At 39.3% G+C, this 14,965-nt stretch overlaps 1 pseudogene; it reads left to right on the forward strand.

Annotated features, from left to right (window-relative positions):
• Positions 1-13,828: 13,828 nt before the first annotated feature.
• Positions 13,829-14,560, forward strand: LOC101414230 (small ribosomal subunit protein uS3-like; annotated as a pseudogene).
• The last annotated feature ends 405 nt before the right edge of the window (positions 14,561-14,965 follow it).

Below are 14,965 nucleotides of genomic sequence, written 5' to 3' on the forward strand. Positions count from 1 at the left end.
ACAGTGAGCTGGTGTGACAGGCAGGTGTGGTGGGCTGATACAACAAGAGACACAAGAAGAGAAACATAATGAGAGACACAACAAAGCAGGGAGTGAGAGATTCCTGGTGTCTCCTAAAAAGAATGAACAAGAGAGTGAGCAGACAGGACAGGCAGGTGTGGCAAGCAGACACAACAAGATGACACAACAAGAGACACAAGAAAAAGAACACATTGAGAGACACAACAGAGCAGGGAATGGTGGTGGCTCAAGTGATTAAGTGCCTACCTCCCATATTGGAGGTCTGGGGTTTGTTCCTGGTGTCTCCTAAAGAAACAAGGAAGATGAACAGACAAGCAAGTGCAAACAACAAGGGGTGGGGAGTAATAAATAAATAAAAGAAATAATAAAAAAAAGAACAGATATTAATTTCACTTATATGAAATGCTAGAATATTCAAATTTATAGAGACAAAAAGGAGCATAAAGGCTACCAGGGGTGGGGGACTTGGTTAGAGGGAATAAAAAGTTCATGTCCAATGGGTATAGAGTTTCTGTTTGAGGTGATGGGAAAAGGGCTGCTAATGGATGGCAATGAGTGTAGCACAACATTTTGATTGTGGTTAATCCCACTGGATTTTATGTTTTGAAGTGGTTGATATGGAATAGTTTATGTTTTATATATGTTTTACAATTTAAAAAAAGACAATGAAAATTAAATACTATACATGATCATAGAATGGATCTAATAGTTGAGAAGAAAATGCTCAAAAGGACTTTATTGGAACATTTTGAAAAAATTAGAGTATAGGTTGTAAGTTTTATATGAGTTAAATTTCTTGAACTTGATCACTTTTTATAATATGGTTACATAAGTGGATATCCTTCTTCTCAGGAAATGTACATAGAAGTAATAAATGTTCAAGGAATGTGATGAATATGACTGAGTCCCAAAAGTATAGAAAATAAATACTAGATAGATAGGATAGATGGATGGATATGATAGATGGATGGATAAATTGATAAATGAATAGAAAAAATGATACAGCAAATGTGACAAAATGTTAAAAGTTAGTAGATCTGATATCTGGGTGGGGGTAAGTTGTAGTTCTCTATATGGGTTTGGTGTTATTAATTTTCTAAAATTCTTATTGAAGTATATCATTCATACATGACCGCATATAAACAATAAGTGTATAGAGTTGATAGTAACACATTATAGTGAGTAAAAACTGTTTATAAATGGGATTGTGACTGAAGAAGGTAGTCTGCGAAAGTAAATGTCAATAGAAAGAAAGCTAAAGAATAATCTAGGGACTGAATAACACAGTGAACCCAGAGGCAGTTGAGAATTGTGGTTAAGGGTACAAATGCAAGAGAGTTCTTCTGTTCACTAGAGCAGATGTGCATCACTATTGCAGGGTGATGGGAATATGAAGAAGCATGGGAAAACTATAATTGGTGTGACCTGTAGACTGTGGTTAACAGCAGTACTATAATATTCTTGCATTAATACCAAGTTATACTGGGTGGTTTTGTATTATTTTTGCAACTTCCCTGTAAGTTTGAAAGTATTTTAAAATAAAAAGTTTTTAAAAATTGTGGGAACTCCCCAAATATTTTAGTTAACTCTATGTATTTAAATACCTATATTAGAAAAGAAGTTTGAAAATCCATGAACTAAAGCATCCACCTTAAGCAATTAGAAGGAAGAGCTAACTAAACCTAAACTAACTAGAAGAAAGCAAATAGTAAAGATACAAGCATAATATATTAAAACAGAATCTGGACAGATAATAGAGAAAAATCAATAAATAAAAGTTGTTTTCTGTTTCATAAAGTGAGAAGTAAGATTGAAAGACTTCTAGGAAGGCTGATCATGGAAAAGAAAAAAGCTTACATTATCAGTACAAGGAATGACAGAGAACAATCAAGACAGATCCTCAGGTATTAAAAGGATAGTAGGAGGGATATGGGCAAGATGGTGGCTGCGTGAGCTTGTCTGGTAGTGTCTCTGCAGGGGGTGGCTGGGCAGCATTGAAGGCTCTTTAGGACCGCGCTGTTTCGGGGATTTTTGCTGGTTGGAAGGTGTCTGGACATCAATTCAGTGGGAAGGTAACAGAGAGGATACGTCTATAATATATAAACGGAGATCCCAGCTGGGCGCGGGAAGTTCCCTCCTTGGGTGGGCGGAGCCGCGGTAGCGGGCACTCTTGCAGCTCCGGAGCCGCGGCGGCCAGGGTTTTTGTTTTTTTTTTCCTTTTTCTGGAGGCTTTGCGGTGCTGAGAAATTCGCGGATACTGTGCTGGCTGGTGGGGGATTGTTGGGACAAGACTCCTTGGCGGATTGATTTGGGGAGACAGACGGTGTTTTCTTGTGAAGCGGGGGATGTTTTAGTCGCCGGACAGGGGGGGAAGCGCTTCCGCCTGGAGCCCCATCCCCACAGGTCCGGCTGCCGATCTGCAACGGAATTGGATTTTGAGCAATAAGGGGACACAATTGGGAGACTGTTGTAGGGTGCAGTGAGGGAGGAGGACACGTCTGGAAGCTGATTGGGGAATATTTTGCGAAGTTTGGGATTTCGGATCTTAGAGTCTGTTTTCCGCGTTTCCAGCTGAAGCCCACCCCACCTGGTGGGGCTTGGGATCTGGGTCATTGAACTGGCCGTGGTGTAGAGGCGCCCTCAAGTGGCCATTGCGTGGGAGCACAGGGAGCGAGCTGTCCAAAGGCTGATACCCTGAGGAGTAGATGAATTTCAGGGATTAGACATTCAATTTAGAATTCGCGGATCTGGCTTCCCCCACGGGGCTGGCACCCAGCTACGGGGATCCCTGAGGGCTGTGTTGCACTGCGGGGCTCCTAAGCTTTCCATGGACCAGATTTGAGGTTCCCAGGTCTGGGTCCCCTGGACTCTGGCGGTCCACACCCCAGACTCACACCTCTTGAGTCTTCAGTGTCTCAGACTTTCCACCCCTGAATCCATCATGCTCTGGGGTCTACCTGGGATCCTTGAGTGCTTTGGACCTTAATGTTTGTGTTTTATCTATATTGGTTCATATTGTTTTGTTTTTATTTTCACTTTATCTTATTTTTTACTCTTTTTGACGCCCTGATTGCTAATATTGCATTATCCCCTAGTCTTTTCTCCTAGCGTGTCCCCCAAAGTCCTTTTTTTTTTAATATACAGTTATTTAGGGGTTTTTTTGGTTGTTGTTTTAGATAGTGTTGCAATTGTGACACGTGTATACCTGTATCACTCTTCCCCCTATCTGTTCCCCACCGTTTGCTTATCCTCTTTTTCTTTCTTCCTTTCTTCTTGTCTTTCTTTTTTTCTTTATTATAATTAGTTTTTTTTTTCGGTTTTCTCTTTCCCTCTTGTCCCTCATTTTCCACTTATTTTATTTTAATTCAAGTACACAATAGGTGCTACAGGGAACACCTCACATTTGCTGGGTTTTCCCATCCTCCACTGCCTCATTTCTGTGTGAACTGATTTAGGTTACCTACACTATCCCCCTTCCCCTGCATCTTGATATCCACTATCATCTACTGTCTCTACTATATTCCAACCCCCACCTCCCATTCTTTGATCCACAAAGTGTCTAACTCTTAATTTCTAATACCTTTGCTCTGTTTTCTGTCTGTTATCCACTCTTGAAACTATTACCTTTCTTTTCTTTTTCCCTCTCTCATGAAAACAATAGCTTTGTAGTTCATACCATATTCCGCCCATATTCAGTCATCTACTTCATAAAAGGTACTCTACCTACAGCTATAACTCTGTACAATCTACATGAATCTAACCTCCATCCTCCCAGATCTCATATTCTTGCTTTGTTAACATACATTACTAATACTACTTTACACTTTTCCCTTGCTGACACAATTGCCTTTCCCCAACACTAATACTTTCTTCTAAAGTGAACTTAACCAACAACAAGTAACTTGAATAAGAAGAAAAAAGTGACAAAGAGAAGATATAACACCTATGCAAAAATAACAACTAATTAACCTCCAAAAGCAGACAAAGAAGCTAAGGAACTGATTAAATTTGTCAAAATAAAGAGATGACCAGAAAGCAACAAAAATCTACAAACCAAACCAATAATCAGGAAAACATGACTGAATCCAATCAACAAACCAATAATCACGAAGGGGAACAAAACTTGGCACAAGCAATGAAAGAACTCAGAACATTTATCACCGACAAATTTGATGCAGTAATGAAAGAGGTTAACAACATGAAGACATCACTTGGATGGGAAATTGCAGACATATGCAAAAACATAACAGATATGATGGGAATGAACACCACAGTTCAAGAAATCAAAAATACACTTGCAGCAAATATCAGCAGACTAGAAGAGACAGAGCAGAGAATTAATGATGTGGAAGACAGTACATCAGAAATCAGACAGATAGTAGAAGGGGTCAATAAGAAGATAGAAAAAATCCAATTAGGATTTAGGGACCTGAATGACAATGCAAAACGCTCAAACATACGTATTATAGGCATTCCAGAAGGTGAAGAGAAGGGAAAGGGGTCAGAAGGAGTGTTGCAGGAAATAATGGCTGAAAAATTCCCAAATCTACTGAAAGAGACAGATGTACATATCCAAGAAGCACAGTGCACTCCACAAGTCATAAACCCCAACAGGCCCACCCCAGGACATATACTTATCAAATTATCCAAAGCTCAAGACAAAGAGAAAATCCTAAAAGCAGCAAGAGAAAAGAAAACCATCACATACAAGGGAAGCTCAATTAGATTAAGTGCTGATTTCTCTTCTGAAACCATGGAGGCAAGAAGACAGTGGTATGATATAGTCAAGGTACTAAAGGAAAAAAACTTCCAACCAAGAATACTCTATCCAGCTAAACTAGCATTCAAACATGAAGGAGAGTTCAAAATATTCACAGACAAACAGAAACTGAAAGAGTATACCAACAAGAAACCTCCCCTTCAAGAAATTCTAAAGGGAGTTCTGCAGGAAGAAAGGAAAAAACAGGAAAGGCAAAGTTGGAGGAGAGTATAAGACCAACAACAACAACAAAAAAGACAAAAAAATATATACAAACAAAATATGACAAACACAAATCCAATCAAAATATGCCTAACACAAATAATTCCCTGATAGTAATAACACTGAATGTCAACGGATTAAACTCACCTATCAAAAGATTCAGACTGGGACATTGGATAAGGAAATATGACCCATCCATATGCTGTCTACAAGAGACACATCTTAGACCCAGAGACGCATGGAGATTGAAAGTGAATGGCTGGAAAACAATCATACAAGCTAACAATAACCAAAAAAAGGCAGGAGTAGCTATATTAATATCAGACAAAATAGACTTTAAATGTGAAACAATTGTGAGAGACAAAGAAGGATACTACATTTTAGTGAAAGGGAAAATCTGTCAAGAAGATCGAACAATCATAAATATCTATGCCCCTAACAAGGGTGCCTCTAAATACGTCAGGCAAACGCTGGAAAAACTAAGTGAAAGAATAGATACATCTACACTTATAGTGGGGGATTTTAATACAACACTATCAACTCTGGACAGAACATCTCAAAAGAGAATCACCAAAGAAACAAAACATCTGAATAGTATATTAGAGGAGCTCGATCTAATAGACATATATAGATCGCTACACCCAAACACAGCAGGATATACATTTTTCTCAAGCGCACATGGATCATTCTCCAAGATAGATCATATGCTAGGCCACAAAGAAAGGCTGAACGAATTCAGAAAGGTTGAAATCATACAAAACATTATCTCTGACCACAGTGGAGTCAAGCTGGAGATTTGCAAGGGACAGAAGCCCAGATTTCACACCACGATTTGGAAATTAAACAGCACACTCTTAGAAAAACAGTGGGTCAAAGAGGAAATCTCAAAAGAAATCAATGACTACCTTGAAACAAATGATAATGATAACACAACATACCAAAATTTATGGGATGCAGCAAAAGCAGTACTGAGAGGGAAGTTTATAGCCATAAATTCATATATCAAAAAAGAAGAAAGAGGAAAAGTTGAAGAACTAACTGCACATTTGAAGGAATTAGAAAAACAACAACAAAGTAGCCCAACAGGAAGAAGAAGGAAGGAAATAACAAAGATAAGAGCAGAACTAAATGAAATAGAAAATAAGAAAGCACTTGAACAGATAAACAAGACCAAGAGCTGGTTTTTTGAGAAGATTAACAAAATTGACAAACCTTTAGCAACACTAACAAAGAAAAAAAGAGAGAAGATGCAAATACACAAAATAAGAAATGAGAAAGGCGATATCACCACTGACCCCACAGAAATAAAGACTATCATAAGAGGATATTTTGAAAAACTATATTCCAACAAAAATGACAATCTAGAGGAAATGGACAAATTCCTAGAAACACATAAGCAGCCCATATTGACAAAAGAAGAAATTGATGATCTTAACAAACCAATCACAAGCAGAGAGATAGAATTGGTTATCAAAAATCTCCCAACTAAGAAGAGCCCAGGGCCAGATGGCTTCACAGGTGAATTCTACAAAACATTCCGGAAAGAACTGACACCAATCCTGCTGAAACTATTCCAAAACATTGAAACGGAAAGAACATTACCCAATTCCTTCTATGATGCCAACATTACCCTAGTACCAAAGCCAAACAAAGACATCACAAGAAAGGAAAATTACAGACCAATTTCTCTAATGAACCTAGATGCAAAAATACTTAACAAAATACTTGCTAATCGTATTCAACAACACATTAAACGTATTATACACCACGACCAAGTGGGATTCATCCCAGGTATGCAAGGATGGTTCAACATAAGAAAATCAATCAACGTAATACACCATATAAACAGATTGAAGGAAAAAAATCACATGATTATATCTATTGATGCAGAAAAAGCATTTGACAAAATACAGCACCCTTTCTTGATAAAAACACTCCAAAAGATTGGAATACAAGGGAATTTTTTGAACATGATAAAGAGTATATATGAAAAACCTAAAGCCAATATTGTTTACAATGGAGAAATCCTAGACTCCTTCCCTCTAAACTCAGGAACAAGACAAGGATGCCCACTGTCTCCGCTTCTATTTAATATTGTCTTAGAAGTACTTGCACGAGCACTGAGGCAAGAACCAGAAATAAAAGGCATTCAAATTGGAAAGGAAGAAGTCAAAATTTCATTATTTGCAGATGACATGATCCTATACATAGAAAACCCTGAGAGATCTACAACGAAGATTCTAGAACTCATAAATGAGTTTAGTAAAGTCGCAGGATATAAGATCAATGTGCAAAAATCAGTAGCATTTCTGTACACCAATAATGAGCAAGATCAGGAGGAAATCAAGAAACAAATACCATTCACAATAGTAAATAAAAAAATCAAATACTTAGGAATAAATTTAACTAAAGAGGTAAAGAACTTATACAACGAGAATTATACAAGATTGTTCAAGGAAATCAAAGAAGACCTAAATAAATGGAAGACTATTCCTTGTTCATGGATAGGAAGACTGAACATTATTAAGATGTCTATCCTACCAAAACTGATCTACACATTCAATGCAATCCCAATAAAAATCAACGCAGCCTTCTTTAAGGAACTAGAAAAATTAACTATGAAATTTATTTGGAAAGGAAAGAGACCCCGAATAGCCAAAGACATACTGAAAAAGAAAAATGAAATTGGAGGAATCACACTACCTGACTTCAAAACATACTATAAAGCTACGGTGGTGAAAACAGCATGGTATTGGCATAAGGAGAGACACATAGACCAATGGAATCGAATTGAAAGCTCTGATATAGAACCTCACATATACAGCCACATAATATTCGATAAAGCCACCAAACCCTCTCAATTGGGAGAGAGTGGCCTATTCAACAAATGGTGTCTGGAGAACTGGATAGCCATATGTAGAAGAATGAAAGAAGATTACCATCTCACACCTTATACAAAGATCAACTCAAGATGGATCAAAGACCTAAATATAAGAGCCAAGACCATTAAAACCTTAGAAAGCAGTGTAGGGAAACATCTACAGGACCTTGTAATAGGAAATGGATTTATGAATATCTCACCAAAAGCACGAGCAGCAAAAGAACTAATAGATAAATGGGACTTCCTCAAAATTAAAGCCTTCTGCACCTCAAAGGAGTTTGTCAAGAAAGTAAAAAGGGAGCCCACACAGTGGGAGAAAATATTTGGCAATCATATATCTGATAAGAAACTTATAACTTGCATATATAAAGAACTCCTATATCTTGAAAATAAAAAGATAAACAACCCATTTAAAAAATGGGAAAAAGACTTAAACAGACACTTCTCCGAAGAAGAAATACAAATGGCAAGAAAGCACATGAAAAAATGTTCCAAATCTCTAGCTATCAGGGAAATGCAAATCAAAACTACAATGAGATACCATCTTACACCCATAAGATTGGCAGCTATGAAAAAAACAGAAGAATACAAGTGCTGGAGAGGATGTGAAGGAAGGGGAACACTCATCCACTGCTGGTGGGAATGCGGAAGGATCCAACCATTCTGGAGGACAGTATGGCGGTTTCTCAAAAAACTAGCCATAGATTTGCCATATGACCCAGCAATACCACTGCTGGGTATATACCCAGCAGAACTGAAAACAAGGACACAAACCGATATATGTACACCAATGTTCATAGCAGCATTGTTCACTATTGCCAAAAGTTGGAATCAACCCAAATGCCCATCAACAGATGAGTGGATCAATAAAATGTGGTATATACACACAATGGAATACTACTCGGCTGTAAGAACAAACACACTACAAACACATGTGATAACATGGATGAATCTTGAGAACCTTATGTTGAGTGAAGCAACCCAGACATTGAAGGACAAATACTACATGACCTCAATGATATGAAATAAACAAGCTGCCCTAGATAGCAAGAGACTGAACGATAGGCTTACAGGAAATCGGAGGGTGGAGGAAGGATATGAGCCGATGTCTGCAGGGGGGGAATTTAAGACGAGATGGTGGTAAGTATGAACACAAAGAAGAGATAAAATGGGGGCAAGGGGTTGCCTTTGGTTGGGGCTTTACGGGTTTGAGGGTGGCTGGGGAGGGATGGTTGGGTAACGTTGCCCAAAAGTGGGGGGAGGGAAGGGGAGCATACGAACACAGGAGAGGGTCAGGAGGTGGTGGAGAGTAAAATGCCGAGAAAATCATATCAAAATATAATAAAGAGGGTTACCTGTTTAGAATGCTCGGAGGGGAGGGTCTGATGCAGGATGGGCTCCTGGGGAATGCCTAAATGCTCATTCTGCCAGAGTGGGTGACACCATGGGGTAAAATCCCAAGTAGTGAGAGTGGGGGTGGACCCACATCCTGGGGAGGACTAATGCCACCAAATAGAGGGAACTGTATCCCTCGAGAGAAAGGGTGGCTCCCAGGGCATTGGGGCAGTTGAGCAAGTTAGGCCCTGAACACTATACCATTTATTTCTGGAAGTGGCTCCTCAGGAAACGAAGGTTGGCTGTCATTGTGGGCACCAAGGTGGAAGGGAAAATGGACGTTAAATGTGTGGAACCAAAGTAAAAGGGGGGCAAGAGAGGAGTTTTTTGAGAATACACAAGGATGGATATAAAACATGTAATATTACACCATAACATATAGGAGATGACAGACTGATAATGTAAACCATAATGTAAAACATAGGATAACTAAAAATGTAAAGAACTGTGTATCCTAAAGTATGCACCATAATGTAAGCACAGATATTACCTTGTTAGAAAGCTAATATCTCAGACTCTGTACATCACCTTAAGTAAATATGATGTGAAAAGGGTGTAAGAGTATCGCTGTGGAAGGAAAAAGGTTTTGTGGTGGATGTATGGGAGTGCTGTATATTATATATATGCATTGCTGTGGTCTAGGACTCCTGTGAAGAAATGCTGAATAATTGGGGGGGGGGAAAAAAAAAAAAAAAAGGATAGGATGTGGAATTTTTTCAAGTCAACATTCATTATCTAAGTTCTTTATCTAACTTTATCCAAGTTCTTTATCCATCCCTTAAACCCATCGCTATATACCATTCCCTAGTAAGGGACCATGACATTATATTGGGCTTCAAATTTCAGGGAGTTCTGGACCACAGAGTGTTTCAACAATGGCAATGGAGGGATACTGGTATGGGATACCAATGACAGGTGATATATGGCTGACAGGGAGCTGTACAGAACATATGTCCAGGGGGCATGGTAATGATTGGATATACTCATAGTGGCAACAATTAAAAACCACAGCAGGGGGGGTACTGGGTTCCTGGCCAGTGGTGCTCTGCTGCGGTCCCTAGGGAAGCAGCGACAGTCTCCCAGGTACAGCGGCGGGGACCTGGAGGGAGTGAGGGTTCAACAGTGAGCCCCTGATGCTAATGACTATGCTTGTGAGCTGATAAACCTAAAATAAGAACAAGGCCTAGAGCAACATTGTGCCTGGGAATTTCCTCCTGTCAGCCTTCATGTTACTCAAATGTGGCCAGTCTCGAAGCCAAACTCACCATGTAAATGCAATGCCTTCCCTCCAGCGTGGGACATGACACCCGGGGACGAGCCTCCCTGGCAACGAGGGACCACTATCAAATACCAACTGATGATGCAACTGGAAAAGGACCTTATACGGAAGGTTCAATGCGGATCAGCAGAATATCCATGTCTACATAAAATAACATGACTTTAAAATGCTGTTTGACCTAAAGTAAGGGGGAAATGGAAAGGAGAAATGAGTTTATATGGCTACGAGTTTCTAAAAAAGAGTCTGGAGGCTGGCAGAAGGATTGCCCTCATGCACAACTGAGCAGAGTCAGAGAGACAGATAAAGCAGATACAACCCCCAGATATTGGTTCCTTTGAAGGCTAAAGAGACCCATGAGAGTTATGGCCATGGCCGATGGGGTTAACTACCAGGGCAGATGGCCCCTCTTTGGAAATGGTGTTTATGTGTGATGAATTTGGACTCAGATGGGATCTCCCTTCATAAGACTTTCATGCTAATGTGCTGGAGGTGCAGTTAACGTTGGGATTTAAGATATATTTAGGGGATTTGAATCTCTGGACTGACAATTTGATAGCCAGGTCCTGAGCCTCAACAGACTCCAGCACCTACAATCTGATTTATTGGACTTACCACACTCAGCTAAGATGGAATTGAAGAAGGACAATCACCACACCATGGAGCCTAGAGTGATTACAACTGAAAATGGGAGGATTGCATCCAGCATCCATGTGGAATTTGAGCCTCCTCTTGACATAGAGGTGCAATGGACACAACCAATCCAATGTCCACATAGAAGAGGTGGTATTGGATTGAGAAAAGTGGACATGGTGGACGATGGGTATGGGGAAAGGCAGGAAGAGATGAGAGGTGGAGGTGTCTTTGGGACATGGAGCTGCCCTGGATGGTGCTTCAGAGGCAACCACCGGACATTGTAAATCCTCACAGGGCCCACTGGATGGAATGGAGGAGAGTATGGGCCATGATGTGGACCATTGACTATGAGGTGCAGAGGTGCCCAAAGATGTACTTACCAAATCCAATGGATGTGTCATGATGATGGGAACGAGTGTTGTTGGGGGGGGAGAGGGGGGGTGGGGGAGCGGGGTTGAATGGGACCTCACATATATATTTTTGATGTAATATTATTACAAAGTCAATTAAAAAAAAAAGTTTAAATGAAAAAAAAAATAAAAGGATAGTAAGCGAATATTATCTTTATGCCAATAAATTTGATAACTTAAAAGAAACAGATAAGTGCCTTGAATGTATGAGTATACCTTAAGAAAAATTTTAAACATCAAAATAGCTTAATATCAATTAAAGAAATTGGTTTCATATTAAACAATTTTTAAGGTGCAAGTGGTGTCACTGGTGGATCTTATTAACATTTAAAGACAAAAATAATATAAATACTTTACAAATTCCTTCAGAAAAAAGATGAGGGCACTTCCCAAGTTATATTATATGATACTAGAACAAGACAAGGCTAGGAATAAAACAGTCTAATACCCAGGAATAAAGAGTGTAAGTGAGGTTTATGCCCCAAAAGGCAAAATTTGTTGAACATTAAAGAATATATTAATATAATCCACTATATTGACAGAAAAAAGGATAAAGTCATATGATTCTCTCAATAAATGCAACTATACTCTCAAACATTTCTTGTGGGAATGTAAAAATAATACATCTACTTTGTAAAATCAATTTGGTAATTATTTATAAAATTAGAAATATACTTGCCCTGTAACTCAGCAGTTCCATTCCTAGGTTTTTATCCAAGAAAAGTGTAAACACATGCATCCACAAAATCTTATATATAACTTTTTATAGCAGCTTTATTCCTAATAGTTCCAAACTGGAAGCAAGCAAATGTCCAAAAGCAGGTGAACATACAACAAACTGTTTTATATGCATAATGGAATTTACACAGCAAGAAGCATAAATGAGCTACTAATACATGAAACTCCATCAACAAGTCTTAAAAACATTATTCTGAACAAAAATAACTAAATTCAAAGGAGTGTATACTAGATATTTCAATTTACATGTCATTCTAGGAAAGAAAAAACTAATTATGATAAAAAAATAAGATCAGTGATTGTTGGGGGTTAGGAGTGGGGGAGTGAGGGAGGATTGACCTCAAAGGGCAAAGAAGAAATTTTCCGTTTGATAGAAATACTTTATATCTTGAATGCAATAGTAGTTACACCACAGATATATACATTTGCCTAAACTCATCACACTGTTCCTTTATAGTGGATGTATTTCATTGTACACAAATTATATCTTAAGTTAATTTTAAGGATAAAAAAGTGGAAGGCTTTTTGAGGATTCTCAGTGTCCAAAGCTGCATGGGCAAGGTTGCACATACCTCCTCCCTTCCTAAAGTATAATAAAGCACTTCTTATTTAGGTGCCAGCAGCCAGTCAGTTCTCTACTAGGAGTACAGAGCTCTTAATGAAACCAGAGGCTAAAAGGTGAACCCAAACTGCCTCACAACTGCTTACTCTGTAAAAATGTACCAAGGCTCCTCTGGTAATAATCCTCTTAAAGAAGTACATTTGCAGGAAACAATTTTGTGTGTGTGTGTGTGTGTGTGTGTGTGTAGTTCCTTCCCTCTTCAGACATTCTCTAGTGTCTGCTTTTATTCTGCTCTGGGGTTTAGTTTTATTTTTAATCCTGCTCAGTATGATGACAGATTTATAGGCTGGTGGGGCGGGAAAGTAGCTAGACTAATGAATTAGTTTATTGAATGCCTATTGCATTTTATCAAGGCGGGAACACTGCATGGACAGAGTAGTAATTAGCATGTAGGGCTACTAAGATGTGAAAAAGAATATTCGAGTTGGATGGAGACCTGGTACCTTATCTTAATATCACCCATACTCAACTTTCTTTAAATATATGTGCAAAGATGTCACATTTGTAAAGCATCAGTGCTTGAGTGAGAATGTTTGTACTGAGAGGTGGTTATCTAGAATACGGAAGAATTGATGTAGTAGAAAGACAAGAACTATGTCGCCAGACAAACCTAGGTTTAAAACCAAGCTCTGTTTTTTGTTCCGTTAAAGGTTATCAATATCACTCACTATTGGAAAAGAAATGGAGTTGCCTCATGTCTTATTTTAGAAATCTTAGAAGAATGACTGGGATTCAAAAGTCAACATTATAGAAATGGTCAGATGTAAGTTGCATAATGTGAATATATATCCTGCTTAATAATTATTCACTTTAAATGAAATTTTAAAAATTATTTATAGCTTTCCTTTCGGCTGCACTTGGTGGCAAGATGGCAGTGCAAATTTCCAAGAAGTGGAAGTTTGTTGGTGATGGCATCTTCAAAGCTGAACTGAATGAGTTTCTCACTCAGGAGCTAGCTGAAGATGGCTGCTCTGGAGTTGAGGTTCGAGTTATACCAACCAGGACAGAAATCATTATTCTGGCCACCAGGACACAGAATGTTTTGGTGAGAAAGGTTGGCAGATCCGGGAATTGACTGCTGTAGTTCAGAAGAAGTTTTACTTCCCTGAGGGCGGTGTAGACTTTTATACTGAAAAGGTAGCCACAAGTGGTCTATGAGTCATTGCCCAGGCAGAGTCTCTACATTACAAACTCCTAGGAGGGCTTGTGCTAAGGTGTGCTGCGGTTCATCATGGAGAGTGGAGCCAAGGGCTGCGAGGTCGTGGTGTCTGGGAAACTGCGAGTAGAGAAGGGTAAATACATGAAGTTTGTGGGTAGCCTAATGATCCACAGTGGGGACCCTGTATACTACTATGTTGATACTACTGCGCACCATGTGCTGCTCAGACAGGGTGTGCTGGGCATCGAACTGATGATCATGCTGCCCTGGGACCCAAGTGATAAGACTGGTCCTAAGAAGCCCCTGCTTGACCATGTGAGCATCACGTAACCCAAAGATGAGATCCTACTCACTATTCCCATCTCAGAACAGAAGGGTGGGAAGCCAGAGCTGCCTGCCATGCCCCAACCAGTCCCCTACTGCATGAAAGGGTTTCCCTGACAGCTAGATCTGGAGTTTGGATGTTGCTCTATAAAGATGTTTAATTAAACTTTTTAAAAAGGCACTTGGCCTGACTTGACTGTATGTCCAGTGTTCAGTGTGAGGGTCATGTTGGCCCATGGGAGAATTGATGCTTACCTTTATTTGCTTAGTGTTTAGGGTCTCCTGGCTCAGGATATTTCTGTGCTTTCTCTAAAACCCTCTTGGTTTAACTATGCTATATGGTATTGGTAGGGGCCAGAACAGGAAGACCTGAGCAGAGCTAACTAGAGAAATGACAGGGGCAGTAAATGTGGTGACAGGGAAGTCTGACTGTTGGCAGGCAGCACCTTGATTAACTGATCTGTAGTTCAGGATTAGAAATGGGATATATATATCGGCATAGAATATCCCATTTTAACCATT

The sequence above is a fragment of the Dasypus novemcinctus genome, chromosome 4, assembly GCF_030445035.2.
Source record: "Dasypus novemcinctus isolate mDasNov1 chromosome 4, mDasNov1.1.hap2, whole genome shotgun sequence".
Lineage (NCBI taxonomy): Eukaryota > Metazoa > Chordata > Mammalia > Cingulata > Dasypodidae > Dasypus > Dasypus novemcinctus.